General features: G+C 45.2%; 1 long non-coding RNA gene across 1 annotated transcript; it reads right to left on the bottom strand.

Moving 5' to 3' along the window:
• Positions 1–242: 242 nt before the first annotated feature.
• LOC147995135 (uncharacterized) lies at positions 243–4352 on the bottom strand. Its single transcript, XR_015687278.1, has 4 exons — positions 4231–4352; positions 2980–3258; positions 763–846; positions 243–461 (listed from the first exon to the last, which is right to left on the bottom strand). It is a non-coding gene; the product is annotated as an uncharacterized LOC147995135 (long non-coding RNA).
• Positions 4353–14056: the final 9704 nt, after the last annotated feature.

Below are 14056 nucleotides of genomic sequence, written 5' to 3'. Positions count from 1 at the left end.
TCCGCAAAGCAAACTTTAGTTATGTGAAGAAGTGGGCAAATATGATGTAAATGTATTAACACATTTGCTGAATTCTGCAAATATATTTTTACACAATTAGCTTAATTATTTAGATACGTATTAAACCTTGCTTGCCTCGAGCAATTTAACATGGAATGTAATTTCACATATTATCGCAAGAAAAACACATTTATAGAAAATCTGTGTCTCTCTTTTCATAATAACACTTCAAGTCCTCATTATTTAAGACATAAATAAATATATTTCAAGGATAATGAAAACTGTGTATTTCCAGAGAAAGTGTCTCTTAACCTACTAAACAAGTGGTCTCCTCAAACGGGCTCGGCTTGATCGTGGTGCTGCTAGAGGCCTTGGTGGACCGGGCATTTTATAACAATATACACAGCAGGGCACCTCCGGGCTTCTCACTCAAACGTGGAAAAGATGAATTTTCTTTCGTTCTGGAAAAAAATTTTTGATGAGCTTATAAGAAACCAACTCCAGAAAGTCAGGCCTGGTGGCTTGAAAGGTAGAGGGCGGGAAGATCAGGTATTTAAATCCAGCCTTGGCTACTTAATGAGCTTGAAGCCAGCCTGGGCTATCTCTGTTTCACAAAAGAACTAGCAAGGGCAAGGCCCTGGGTTCGGTCCCCAGCTCCGAAAAAAAGAAAAAAGAAAAAAAAAAAAAAAAGAACAGGGGAGTTACCAAGGAGATGGGATGCTCGGGGATCTTCTGTTCTAGCTTGCAGAGAGCATGGCTCACCTGCATAGAAAAGCCCGCTTGGGAGCTACTGTATGCTGTCACCCATGGACATTGTGGGGGGCTGTGTGCAGCAGGTCCAAGCCCCTGGAGAGGAAAGGAAGAAGCACATCAGTAAGTCTGAGTTTCACAGTAATCGAAAAGCTTGAAGGATTTAGCTTTCTTTTAATTGTGTGCACGTGTATGCATCTGGGTGAGGTGTGTGCACGTGTGGGCAGGGGCATGTGGAATCCAGAAGAAATCAGATTCCCCTGGAGCTGGACTTGTGTGGTTGCAGGCCACCTGACTTCGGTGCTGGCCTCCTAGCTCATGAACTGTACAAGAACAGTGAGTGTTCTTAACATGGGACTCTGTCCTAGCTTCCCAAATATTTTAAAAGAGCCCCCCACACATGATAATATTCTACTATCACAATTATATAGGCAGCATTTTTTTAAAGGGATGATTTGCATTCACCATTTTATAAAATGAGGAAATAGATCACACAGAGAAGTAACTTTCTATGACCACTGTGCTCAGTCATTTTTCTAGTAATTAGCAATCATTATATCATTATCGGGAGAAGGTGAGTGTGTGAGTGTGCATGTGTGTGAGTGTGCATGTGTGTGAGTGTGCATGTGTGTGAGTGTGCATGTGTGTGAGTGTGCATATGTGTGTGTGTATGTGTGTGTGTGTGTGCACAAGTGCACACATATACAATTACCTTTTTGCTTCAGCCTCTGATGTTAAGAATTAGTCATGGACACATCAGTTGACATTAAATATTGGCCATCGGTTCGCTGTGGCCCCAGGGAGAAGTCTCATCTACTTGGCAGTGCATTTGTGATTTCACCCCCAAAACTCACTGCTAATCTGTCTATCCACTTCTGGCAGTGCGTTCAAGTCAGCTACCTCATGCGGATGACAACATCCAATGGAAGTGTCCTCTTACCCACTCACCTCGGCTCAGCTCAACTTCTTGTCACTTGATTGTCATCTCTCTTTAATAAAGTCCTAGTGTTCTCCATATAAAGTGAAGAAGAGGAGGAGGAAGAGGAAGAACAAGAAGACAAGGCAGAAGCAGGAAGAAGACAAAGAAGAGGAGGAAGAGGAGAAAGAGGAGGAGGAGGAGGAGAAGGAGAAGAAGAAGAGGAAGAAGAAGAAGAAGGAGAAGGAGAAGGAGAAGGAGAAGGAGAAGGAGGAGGAGGAGGAGGAGAAGAAACCCTAGGCAATCAGGACACATGGAAGATATCAACCCACATGCTTCATGCAGGGTTCTGGATTCACCGGGGGTGGGGGAATTACTCATCAGCTACTGGTTTTTAATGTTTTGAATGTTTGGCAAAAACCTATTTGTATCTACCAACATGTGCTCCTCAAACTGAGGATTAGAGAAAAAGTCAGAGACACCATGACAGATGAATTGCCGCTCATTTCCATCGCAAGCCTCCACAAAATCCAGGCTTGTCGGCGTTAGCTGCAGAAGGCCGTGTGTGCCCTGTAGCCTCTTAGTGTCCTCTGCCGCTTCTTACGCGCAAGGTTTGCATGGCTTGCACGGCACTGTTTCCTGTCTCTCCAGTATCTTTCACAACTTTGTGCTTTCTTCTTGCATTGAGACCGAGAAACCAGACACGGCTGCCTGTCTGTGGGTGTTGGACTCTTGTCATCACGACTTCCTTCAGAGAGCATCCCGGACTCTCTCCAAAGTTACCTGAGGTGCCATAGCGACCAGCTGAGGTTTGAGGATGTGGTACTATAAGTGACCATGCTATCGTTCCATCGTGGCACTGTTGACCTGTGTTGCTGGTGCTGTGTTCCTACCCTATAACTGTAGACTGTAAAATGGGTGAAGACAGGAACTCCACATTGCCTACTTCTGTATTTCTCTCTCTTCCTCAAACTTCTACTGTGACATTGAATTCACATTTAAACTTTCAGTTACTCTACTTACATTCATTTTTATATATTTAGAAGAAAAGGTATAACACACACACACACACACACACACACACACACACACCCTTCCAAATAGCTTACATCAAAAAACTCATTAAAATACCTCACTGATTAATGACTATTTAAAAAAGAGATACTATTGTGTCACTGAAAACGCTGTTTCTGAGGTTCCCCAAGGTCACAAAATGCTAAGGAGGAGTCAAAAAGGAAACGGTGCCTAACTAGGGAGAAAAAAGCTGCATGTGCCATCTAGTGGTCATAATGTGTAAATGCACTTGGACTCACCATCTCCAGGTCCGTCCTGCAGAGTGAAACCAAGCCCCAACAGACCTTCAGATATTTCCTTCCGGGCGCTAGGGGTGATGTGGAGAGCTTTGTCTGGATTACATGATATTTAACATCCAAGATGATCACAGCAAGTAGACGTTGTCTTTGAACCCAATTGATGACAATTTTGAGGCGATGAGTGGTTGAGTTTTCTAAGCCAGGCAACATCTTCAGAAATATACCATCACCATCGATATGATTCCTACCCCGTCATGCAGGGCACAGATTCATCAATGCCTGTGTTAATAAGTGTGCTGCTTGTGAGTTTATGGTTCTCGGGGTCAGGGACACACACTTGCAGTGTTAAAATCTTAAACAACCCAGTGCTGATTGCTCTTGGGTACAGATAAGGATACTATGGCCCAGTGCAAAGGTAGCAATTACCTAAGCTTCTCAACACAGTGGTGGTTAGCACTTGGCCCCATTCCTGTTTTCAGTGATCTCTGTATTGGATTTGCTGCACTGCTTTCAAGCATGGTAATTATATGAAGCCACAAAGTGTCTTCTAAGTTTTTTTGTTGAACAAAAATACGTTTTCGTCCTTTAAATATTTGATGTTCCAGTTTTCTTGACATGTGGAGCCATCTAAAGCAGAATCAGGGACACCTGTGTGTTCACCATATGGAAAGGCTCCAGTATTACATGACCTTCTGGACCATTCCATGAACCAGAGACCAAAGTACCAACCCCAGATACCAGTGCAAATAGTGAAAGTCCCTGTGTTCCATACGTGAACGACTTATAAGTTTAAAATCTGATGGTTCCTGGGTCCTCATTACCACTGAGATATTGGTAGTTAACCCCCTGGCATTCCAAACATCTCGGAAACACAACGGAAGCCCCCACGCCACATGCATTATGAGCTCTAGAGTGTGTGAATAGAGGGCAAGCTAAAGCGGACCCTTTATACAATCCCTGTCTGCAGACGCTCAGATCAGTACACACTGCGGCTTTATAGTAAAAGTCTCGGCCTCTAGTTATAGAAGATACTCTCTCTGCCTCTGCAACCCTTGCAACACTTCCTCTGCTCTACACACGGCATTCTTCCTCCCTTTAGTATCTTTATTATGGCCTGAGTTTGCAGTTCCCTGCCTTAAACAGCTTCCAATCTCATGGAAATACGACTGTGCTAAGTCAATGGAGGGCAAAGAACGATGAGACTGGAGGGAGACAGAACCTGCAGCTCTCAATGGCACAGGGGCAGAGCACCTTATAATTGGTGGGAGTGGGGATAGGGTGCCCACTGAGCACTCCTCGAACCCGTCTCAGAGGCTCTTGCCACTGCACCGCACGGTATTATAATTCACCTTGCTGGCATTCCATCGCAACATACTTGGTGTATGTTATATGACAGACCCTGTATCCCACAGCAACGTTCACGCATGCTCAAACTCCCCTTCCGCCCAACTTCCGGTCCTCTCCTGATCGCTCTCACCCGCAGTCCCTGAGCACCCTCCCCCATAAGTTCTCATGTCTGCATCTCTTGACTGCCGTGGGATGGCAGGGTATGGGAGAAAGGAGCAAGAGGCAGGTTTTCGTGGATAGAAAAAGGAAATAAACAACCGAAGCTATGGCTCTGGACAGACAATGTGTACCAATCTGGACAGACACAGGGATACGTCGGATGTTCACGAGGGGCTGACAGCTCCTCGCTGTTCTCTCAGCGCATGAATAGTTTCAAATTACTCTTAATGCGTGACATTGGCTGAAAAGTAAACTATTAACTAACTGTCGTGCTGCCCACGGAGGCTTTACGACGGCGGTGATAGCATGGGCTGTTGTTTGGTGAAGTGCGCAGAGCCTCAATTGCTCTCACTCGACAGAGAGTGGAGTGCGTGAAGGACTCGAGCATCAACCTGATCACAGAATTTCTCCACTGAGTCATTTCATACTCTGTGTGTTTTCATAATCCTTCCCCAAATACACAAACAAACATTCTTAAAGGACTGAGAGGTGGGGGCGAAGGGGGAGGGCTTTCCTTATTCCTTTTGGACAGGCGCACCGAAATCCTTCACAGCAGAGACCAGCTAGATGATATTCGGGCTCACGCACCATCAACACGGTTGTCAGCCATGTAGCGTGTTCATTATGGGGCAGCATATGAGACCGAGTGAGCACAGCTGGCTCTGCAGATCTCAGGTTGTGACTGCGGGGCTGACTGCTAGAAACATCATCTTTTCACTTAGACGCAGAGGAAATTTGATCTGGAAGTCACTGAGGGGGACCGCGGAAGCCCCACGGCGCCGAGCATATTGAGTGACTTTCACATTTCCCAGCTATAGCTCGATACAAACTTGGAGCAACACAAGCAAAATGACTATGAAAATGATATTTATGGGCCTGCCGCTAGTGTTTCCTAAGCTATATTGCTTTCATAGCCCTTAATTATTTTTCAAAATAATTAATTCCCCACTCTAAAATTTTTATATATTCTTTCTTCTTCATTAACACCCCAAAAGCCAGTCTTTTTATTCTCCTGTGAAGAAAAAAAAAGGGCCACTGTAGCTAAGCAAGACTCACCATGAGAGGAAGGCAGTTAATAGTCGGGATAGCACAGTAAAAGCATCTCTTTAATCATCTGTCTTTTATGGATCTTTGGTTAAAGATTGAGTTTTATTGTGTTTGTTTTTAAATGCCATATTTAGAATTATTTTGTTTGAGACCTTAAACAAGTAGACCTTTGTTTATGCTCCAGAAGGTACCAGAAGGCAAGCCAAGGTATCCCATATGGTTCCCTTTTGGTTAACTCTTTAATTATCTCACTCCCCCACATGGAAGCAGGTAGCTCCATTCATTCTTAACTGACGATTTAATTCACTGTTTCTCCCACAACAAAGCAGGAAGCTGGTGCTTGGGGGGGGGGGCGTCTTCCTTATGGGATGAGCATCCTATCTACACCTAATATTTGTTCCTTTTACGGCCTATGCATCCCTCCTCCCTGTGCACCGTGGGGTTCAGAAGAGCTGGCCTTCACCAGACCACATCGCAGATGCCCTTGGTGTCTTCTGGATTCCAGATCAGAGTAGTGTGTCTCTGGGTTACGGATTCTCCAAATGTCTCAAGACTTCCGTGTCTCACCTAACTCCTAGTGTGTCATCTCTTAGAATTGTATTCTAATTTTTCTGTTTATTTTTTATAAGGGAAAGCGTTGGGGTTATTTTTTTTTCTTCATTGAGATTCTATAATTCTGAAAGTCATTATGATCCTGAATTAGGACACCAGGACTCTCCACAACGAGTCTTTTGTCCCCAGAAGAGGAAATTTACTTCTTTTCACTCCCCCACATTGTCCTTTAAATTTTTTAAAGGGAAAAAGAATCGCCTACTCGGTCCATGTGTTCTTCTTCACGGTGGCTGCGCCATCATCTCAGAAGCCAGAGCGCCACACACGGTGAACTACAAAAGGGCCACAGGCTCAGCCACTCCACTTACGTCGGTCGTCTGCTCTGGAAGTTCGCACTGAAGATACTTTAAAATACTCAGTCCTGTGTTGCCAAAAAAAAATCAAGGAGACAGACGCAATGAAGAGAGCGTGGCAGACACATAAAGCTCCCCGTCTCTGGGATATTGATGCCCTGTCAATTGACTTAGTCCAAGTGGCTTGACTGCCTATGGCCAACCTGCCACCCACACCAGGCCATACGCCTCCCATTTAGAGATTTTGCCAATTCTGGATGAGACGGAATCTGTGCTCCTTGCAATCACAAAATAACTCTGACCACACGCAGCCAAGAATTTCCAGAGAACCCCCCATGGTAAACTCTAAGTTCTGAGGTGCAGGTTCTACAGAACTTTTTCCTCTTATGATGTGCCCTAAGCTACCATCCAGTTCCCCTAGAGAAGCACCGTGCATACTAAGGAGACAGGAAGTTGCTCTGTGACCTGCTGACCCCCTGAAGTTCACTGCAGACAGAGGTAGTGACATCGTCAGCCACATCCCAAGTGCTCTGGTACTTCAGTCTCTTTCCCAACTTTCTCGTCCTTGTGTCTTGAGTTTTCATTTGCAAGTAAAGATCTAAGTACTTAATCCTTATCCCAGGTTCTGCCTTCTAGGGAATCTAGGCAAAACCAGGCTCTGTAAAAGCAGTAAGATTTATCCATCTTGCCCAACTAGAGAGTCTACAAACATTACTGAGCAACTTAGCCTCAAAGTCAGACCTCCACATTGATTGCCGAGAGCTGCCAAGTCTGAACTGATAGAGGACGCTCTTCATAAAAGATGGGGATCCGGATGCAACTGAATCTAGTCACTTTCACTTAGCTTTCATATTTGTAACAGTGGAATTTCCAAAGCTTCTCTTAGTCATTTAAAGAAATAATTTATTTTGAATGTTTATTGTTAAGCTTATAGTAGCTTAAAATAAAAATCCTAACTACATATCAGAGAACCTTGGCAAATCACACCATTACTTACTGGTAGTTCACACCATCGGGTCTGAAAGAATCCATCAGGATGCTCCCCTGATAATGAGTATACCGTTCCACCATTGGCTCTATGATCTTCAACTTGAGCAGAGACGGACATGCCTAAACGGAGAGATATAACCTAACACATAAGAGGACGGTGGTTTGCAGAAATACCAAGCCAAGAAGAACTGAAGTAGCTGAGGAGCCATTCCTCGAGGCAGCAACAGAGACTGCTGGGCCATCCTTGAGGGGCAGTTCCTAACTATCAGAACAATGTGGCCAGAGAGAGATGCCAAGTTCAGGCAATGTACCCTGCCCATGGAACAGGGGAGAGAGGATGAGGACAATGGTGGCACTTCTGGCGAACCTAGCATGGGAACCCTATGGTATCTGTAAGATAATGGAGTCCGAGTGGGTTAACAAAGGGGTAACAGAAGAGGCCACCAGCTAAAGAAAAGAGAATTTTTATATAATTAATACGTAGGTGACACCAACTACTGTAACAAACCTGAAAAAAATCTCAATGGCTTACAAAGCATTAATTTTTAAGTTGTTTCTTACATCCTGACTGCAATTTTTCCTCCCTCCTTCCCTCCCTGCCCCTCCCTGACACTTCCCCTCTGCCCCTCCCCCATCTGCTCAGAAAAGGGCAGACCTCCCATGGGTATCAACCAAACAGGGCATATCAAGTTACCAGGAGACCAGGCTCCTCTGCTCTTGTTGAGGCTGAATGAGGCAACTCAGTAGGAGAACAGGGGTCCCTAAAGCAGGCAAAAGAGTCAGAGACAGTCCCTGTTCCCACTGATACAAGTCCCACATGAAGACCCAGCTACATGACAGTCAGATATATACAGAGGACCTAGTCAGTCCCATGTGGCTCTCTGGCTGTTGCTTCAGTTTCTGTGAGGCCCTGTGAGGCCAGGGTGTTGATCTTTGGTCGTTCTTGTGGTGTCCTTGACCCGTCAGGCTCCTACGATCCTTCCTCCTCCTCTTCTGCAAGGTTCCCTAAGCTCCCCCTCATGTTTGGGAAATCGCTAATTTATTCATATAGTAGTCCGTGTATCTGCTTCTGACTGGTTGGTAGCTCCCCTTTCTGTGGTGATCCAGGCAGTCACCATTCATTTCCATCCATGGTGCCACTATTTCTGAGTAGCTCACAGTCCTCTGTCTTGCGTTTAGGACCGTAGACAAGGTACGACTGCATCTGCGATTGTTAGCTGCCTCGATATATAGAACCTCTTCTATATATCGCACAGACATGGTTAGAGCATGGCCACGCCCAGACAAAAGAGGAAATGAATAGGATACTTTCCACAAAGATACTTGCCTCCTCCCAGCAACCAAGATTCGTGGAAGATGGGACAGTCATTCATTCAGTGGCTGGGGAAACAAAGGAAAAACTCTCCTAGTGTCATAAAATTTCCAATAAAGTACCATTTATTGTGACTTTCCCATGCATCCAAATAAATGTGAAAACTGAACTGGTTCTCTCATACAAAGTCCACCCAAAACTAGAATCATGGTTTCCATCCTATCAGTGAAAGCCAGGAGTGAGTAAATGGAAATTCCTTGTTGGAAGGGTCGTCAGTAGGATCCCGAGTTGGTTGTACTTGGTGAGTATGCAGAGCGTAATGTGCATGATCGATTGTTAGAAGCTTGGCTCTGGCTCCAGGACTCTGTGTTCTTCAGCATCTGCCTTGATCACCTATGACTTCCACAGGGTTCTGGTTTTTAAATACTAGTGCCCATGCACTGCCGGCTTCGGTTCTTCACCAGACTCAAGGTGCTCATATCCAGCAGGGATCTCCGCTCCAGTTCTACTGTATCCAAGAGTCTCAATCTCTCTGGCCCTTCTTCATATCTTGAAATCTACCGATGGCTGCTGCAATTGAACAGTGCCGTGTGTAATGTGATTGTTGCAGTGCACGCCACGCTGCAAAGTTTTAAAAACAGTTTGCACTGGTCACTCATGTCCCTCTAACAAATTTACCACAAACGTCATGGACCCACAACAACACAGATTTAGTCTCTTACACCATTAGGGGGTCAAAGGTCCAGGACGAGCAGACTGGGACTGCTGCTCAATGGTATAGCAACTGCTAAGCATATGCACGGTCCAGAGTTCAGCGCCCAGCAGTCCTACCCGGCAAGAACAAAGAGTCCAAAGTCAATGTGACTCTGCCAAAGTCCCAGTATGACCAAGTTTGTCCTTCTTGGTATGGAGCTAGTTCCTTGTCTTTGCTGCCAACCACAGACAGCCAGCATTCCCTGGCCACACTCTTTACTTCCATCCACCCTCGTGCTTTCCTTCTCTCTGTTTCTTCACTTGAGGCCTCTCTCTCTCTGACCTTCCCACCCTCCCCCAGAGGGAGGGGACACCGCACAATTAGATAGCAGCCAATCAGGTACCACCAGGCCATCCTATGCTCTCAGTATGTCACCTCTGTCATGTCCCCTGCTTTGGCTTTGTGACTTAGCATCCTCTCGTTCCTGGGAAGGAGGAGACATATGTGAGGGATATCAGTACTGAGCCAGCCGCAGTGTGAGCGACAGTCCTTGTAAACCAGAAGTTAATGCCACTAACTCGAGGGAGCCCATGCAGAACTCCAGCGCAGCGCCTGGACTGTGAGTCAGAACTCGGTAAGACTTAGGGACGAAGGAAATCCCTCAATAAGGAAACCAAGGAGTCACCCACAAATAAGCAAATCAGCTGATAATATTAATATCTGAGTCAGTGAAGCCCTATGTGGGTAGAAAACACTGGAGGATATTGAGCGTTTTTTTTTTTTTTCCTTTGTAAAAAGCGTCTTGCTGTTTCCTGAGCATTCTGAATAGCTGGATAGGATTAATCTGCAGAGAAAGTCTGACTTGTCTTTTTTGTTGTCTTGTGGTTCTGCTGGATCTATTGCCTCCTTTGCTTTTTGTGTTGTGCAATGAACCTGTTACAAATTGTTAGGAGATCGTGGGCTCAGCCTCGGGCTTCCAATTGGCAGAGTCATTCACAGTAGCGCAGAGCTCAACTTGACGATTTTAGAAACTTCCGCGGACACGGAGAAGGAGCCTAGCTCGAAGAATAGTATTTCTCTTTTCAAAAAAAAAATTCCCGATTTCTAATCTAAACCTAAAAATGTCCTGACTTTCGTTACTCTAAGGTATATTTTAGCACACTGACAGGATTGAAACTGTGTGCTACTCAGCCCAGAGAGGAAAGCAGCGCCCTAAATTCTAATCGCTTCTTTCACCAATCCAAAGGAAATCTCTCAAGGCTTCGAAAGGTTGGGGTAACAACACTGAAAATATTTTTATTTTTCACACTCCTCTGCTTTTCTTGGCTCCATCTGGGACCAGAAGCCAGCCTGCTAAAACACCAAGAGAATGGCGGTCTTCAGCGTCCCTAGCCTGACAAGAGACAGAAAGCCCAGAATGACAGCTCTCCCTCTGCTCCTCCAAGATTCCCAGGTGAATTTAGGATATTACCAAGTCTGCCCAGTCAGTGCACTATGTGGCACGAGAGTCACGTCCGTGATGGATTTGGTGCCTCAGCGGCGGCCATGGGTCCCTGTGACTAACTGATAACAGAGAGAATGACGTTAGAATTCACAGATTCGCTTTTGTGTGGGGATTCTGACATCTTTAAACAACACATGCTCAGAAACTCTCGTGGAGAGTTCAGTGTGAAGGTGAACGTTGACAGCTTCTAAATGCATGCGCAGGCAGGACATGGGTTCAGTTCCCTGACGAGCATGGTGAACACTTACTGTAGGAACGAAAGTAACAAAAAGCAAGTGTGCCAATGCCTTGAAGGAAACCACAATGATTTAGCGGAAAAAAAAATTTTTTTAAATCTCAATATTTTGCGCACACAGAGCAAACTTACCCACTGCCAGGTCCCCAGATATGGCTTCAAAGCACCACAGAGGAGCATGTGCCAGCTCCCCAGAGTCAACAGAGTGTGATAGATTTAGGAGGTTACTTGATAGCTACTTCCTGTTCCTGGTTGTATAGAAGACCACCAATAGCTTGTGTTGCTTACTTTAATCTACCAGACATTGTGTGATCAGGCTTTGGTGCCTGGCTCTTTACATAAACTCCTACTAAACAGGAAGGAAAGACTCTGGCAAAAGTCACACGGAGCTGCTGCACCTGAGCCGTACAGGACTTAGAGACAGGGCAATCAGAGAGCCCTCACTTACACACCTCCTGAAGCAGCCCAGGAGGCAATGGGCTTAATTCACACCAGGAAATTATTGGTTTGATTTTTGCCTCACTCACATTTTAGATCATTTGAAAGCTCGTGAGAGAACTTGCATCTGTGAAGGGCTTTCAACCTGTCGCAATAGACGGCAGTCGTCACTGGACATCTGTGGTATCATCGTCCCCATTCCAGAAGTGGGTCTTCCTTCCCCAGATCACAATGACTTAAGTACCAACATTCTGAGTGAAAGGACTGATGTATGCACTTCCATTAAAAGCGGTGTTTTTATTTCTGTGTATCTATATGTATCTAAGTTGCCTGTATGATACGTGTGCCTACAGAGATCAGTAGAGGTGACAGATACCTGGAGGTGGAGTGGCTGGTGGTTGTGAGGTTATAATGGTCCTCTGAAAAGGCATCACACACTCTGAACCACTGACACATCTCTTCGGCCACAATTTACAAACCTCATCCTCAAGCATTTATTGACTTTTTACTAGAGACCTCTCCTTCTACCACATGTTAGATATTCAGCAGCCCACAGCTTTCTGGAGTACGAGGCATTGTGAAAATGAGCAGACACTAAAGGGGTTGATAAGTGTGCAATTATGAGCTGAGCAACTTGATGAGAAATAGCGTGGAAACGTGCGCATTGCGGGGCAAGCACTGGAGAATGGCTCTGCATTATGGAAGGAAAGATGATGCATGATTTCTATTCAGCCCAAGAATAGAATAGAACAATTTCAAGAGAGTCATACACCATGTGCAGACTGAAGACTCGTGAAGTCATTGACTAGACCAGCCTCCAACCCACTGATCAGCAAAACCATAGAGGGATGTTGTCTATTTCCCATCTCAGCCTATTTGGCTTCTGCAAGACCATCGCTGGCCCCAGAGCTTGGCCTTGTGATATCGCTCTCTCGCTGTTCTCCGCTACCACATTCATGCAGACAGCCATGTTTGTGGCCGCCTTAAGTGACCCAATTCACATATAACTCAAGCCTCTTGTTACTACATAAGACTGTGTTGACTGATCCACTGCAGAATGGCTCTAAAGAAATTGACAGTGGGTCTCTGGGGAAAGTACGGCTGCTCCCCAGAGCATCAAGGGTGTAAGGCCTACATCTAGGGCACAGAGGAGACAGAACTATGCTGTGAAGGAGACTGTGTAAGTGTCCCGAGGAGAGAAAGAAATTGATCTCTAAATGCCCCCGTTCCCTCTTGATCTGTTACCTTTTGTAATCTTGCTTAAGCTGGAATCTCAGGAATGAAAGCGCTTCCTCAAACTCTGGAATATAATTTTCAGTATTGTTAAATCAGTGTTTAAAAAAAAAACAATACTTGGAACCACTGTGAAATGTTTGCCTGGCAAGTGACGTTGCGGGCCAGAGGTCTTTCGTAAGGGGGAGATGGAGTTATGGTTGGTGTGCAGCATCAGAACCACTCTCTTGTTGAGTGAGCCAATCTAACTTAATTGTGATCCGCCTCCAAGAAGGGAGCCTCAAAAAAGATGGCAGAAAACTCGTCGAGAAACCCTTGCTTATTTCCTGATCTCAGCCAAGCTCCTTTTCCCTCAACCACACCCTTAAAGGTTTCTCCAAAGTATTTCTCTAAAGACATAAGCCGAATTACCAGACGACCTTACCTATCTTTGGAGTCAGCCAAATTCTTTCCCCTGTGTACCATTGTTTTGTGAGACGCATTTACGGTGGTGTCTTTTAAGGCTTAGACATACCCACCTGTTTCTGCCTCTTCTATAGAACCCTTTGCAGACATCTATGTGCTTTCTATAGTTTAATCCCTGAGTTTGGGGTCCCAGAGCTTTATTGAGACATAAGACCTGTCATTTTCAATGTCAGTCCTTCTACCAACATAAAGAGATTATCAGAATCCAACTGTTCACCTACTTCTGTTCCTGGATTGCCTTGCAGGCAACGAGTTTAATCTTATGATCTTAGTTCCATGCCACAGCCAGTGAGGGAGGATGGCTATATTTAGCTTTACTGTGTGGGCAGAGTGGTATTAAGGCTGTGTCAACAAAGGTAAAATATTCACTGTATTTAACAAACTTGTCTGCTCAGAGCTGGGGATAAGATAAATAATTCACAGGCTACAGCGGGCAAGGAACTCTGCTGCTGTGAATGAAATCAGGGGTGACAGACTGTTTCTGAGACTGTGTGGGACTTGGCCACGGTTCCGCTGCACGAACAGAGGTTTAAAAAAATCAGACCAAAGTCGAAGGGCGTTGCAAAGGGAGGTGATAGCATTGCGAAGGAATAGAGAAAGCAAAGGAGACACTGTGTCAAGGAAACTAACAGGTGTTTGGATACGAAAGACAAAATTAAAATGGGGAAAGATACTGAGAAGAGTGGGCAGGTCCCGAAGGGATTATTGGGTGAGTTTTGTTCGTTGGTTGGGTTTATGGCTGTATGTA

This window comes from Rattus norvegicus, chromosome 4 (genome assembly GCF_021556685.1).
Source record: "Rattus norvegicus strain SHRSP/BbbUtx chromosome 4, alternate assembly SHRSP_T2T, whole genome shotgun sequence".
Taxonomy (NCBI): Eukaryota; Metazoa; Chordata; class Mammalia; order Rodentia; family Muridae; genus Rattus; species Rattus norvegicus.
This window is presented reverse-complemented; position numbering and strand designations above follow the sequence as displayed.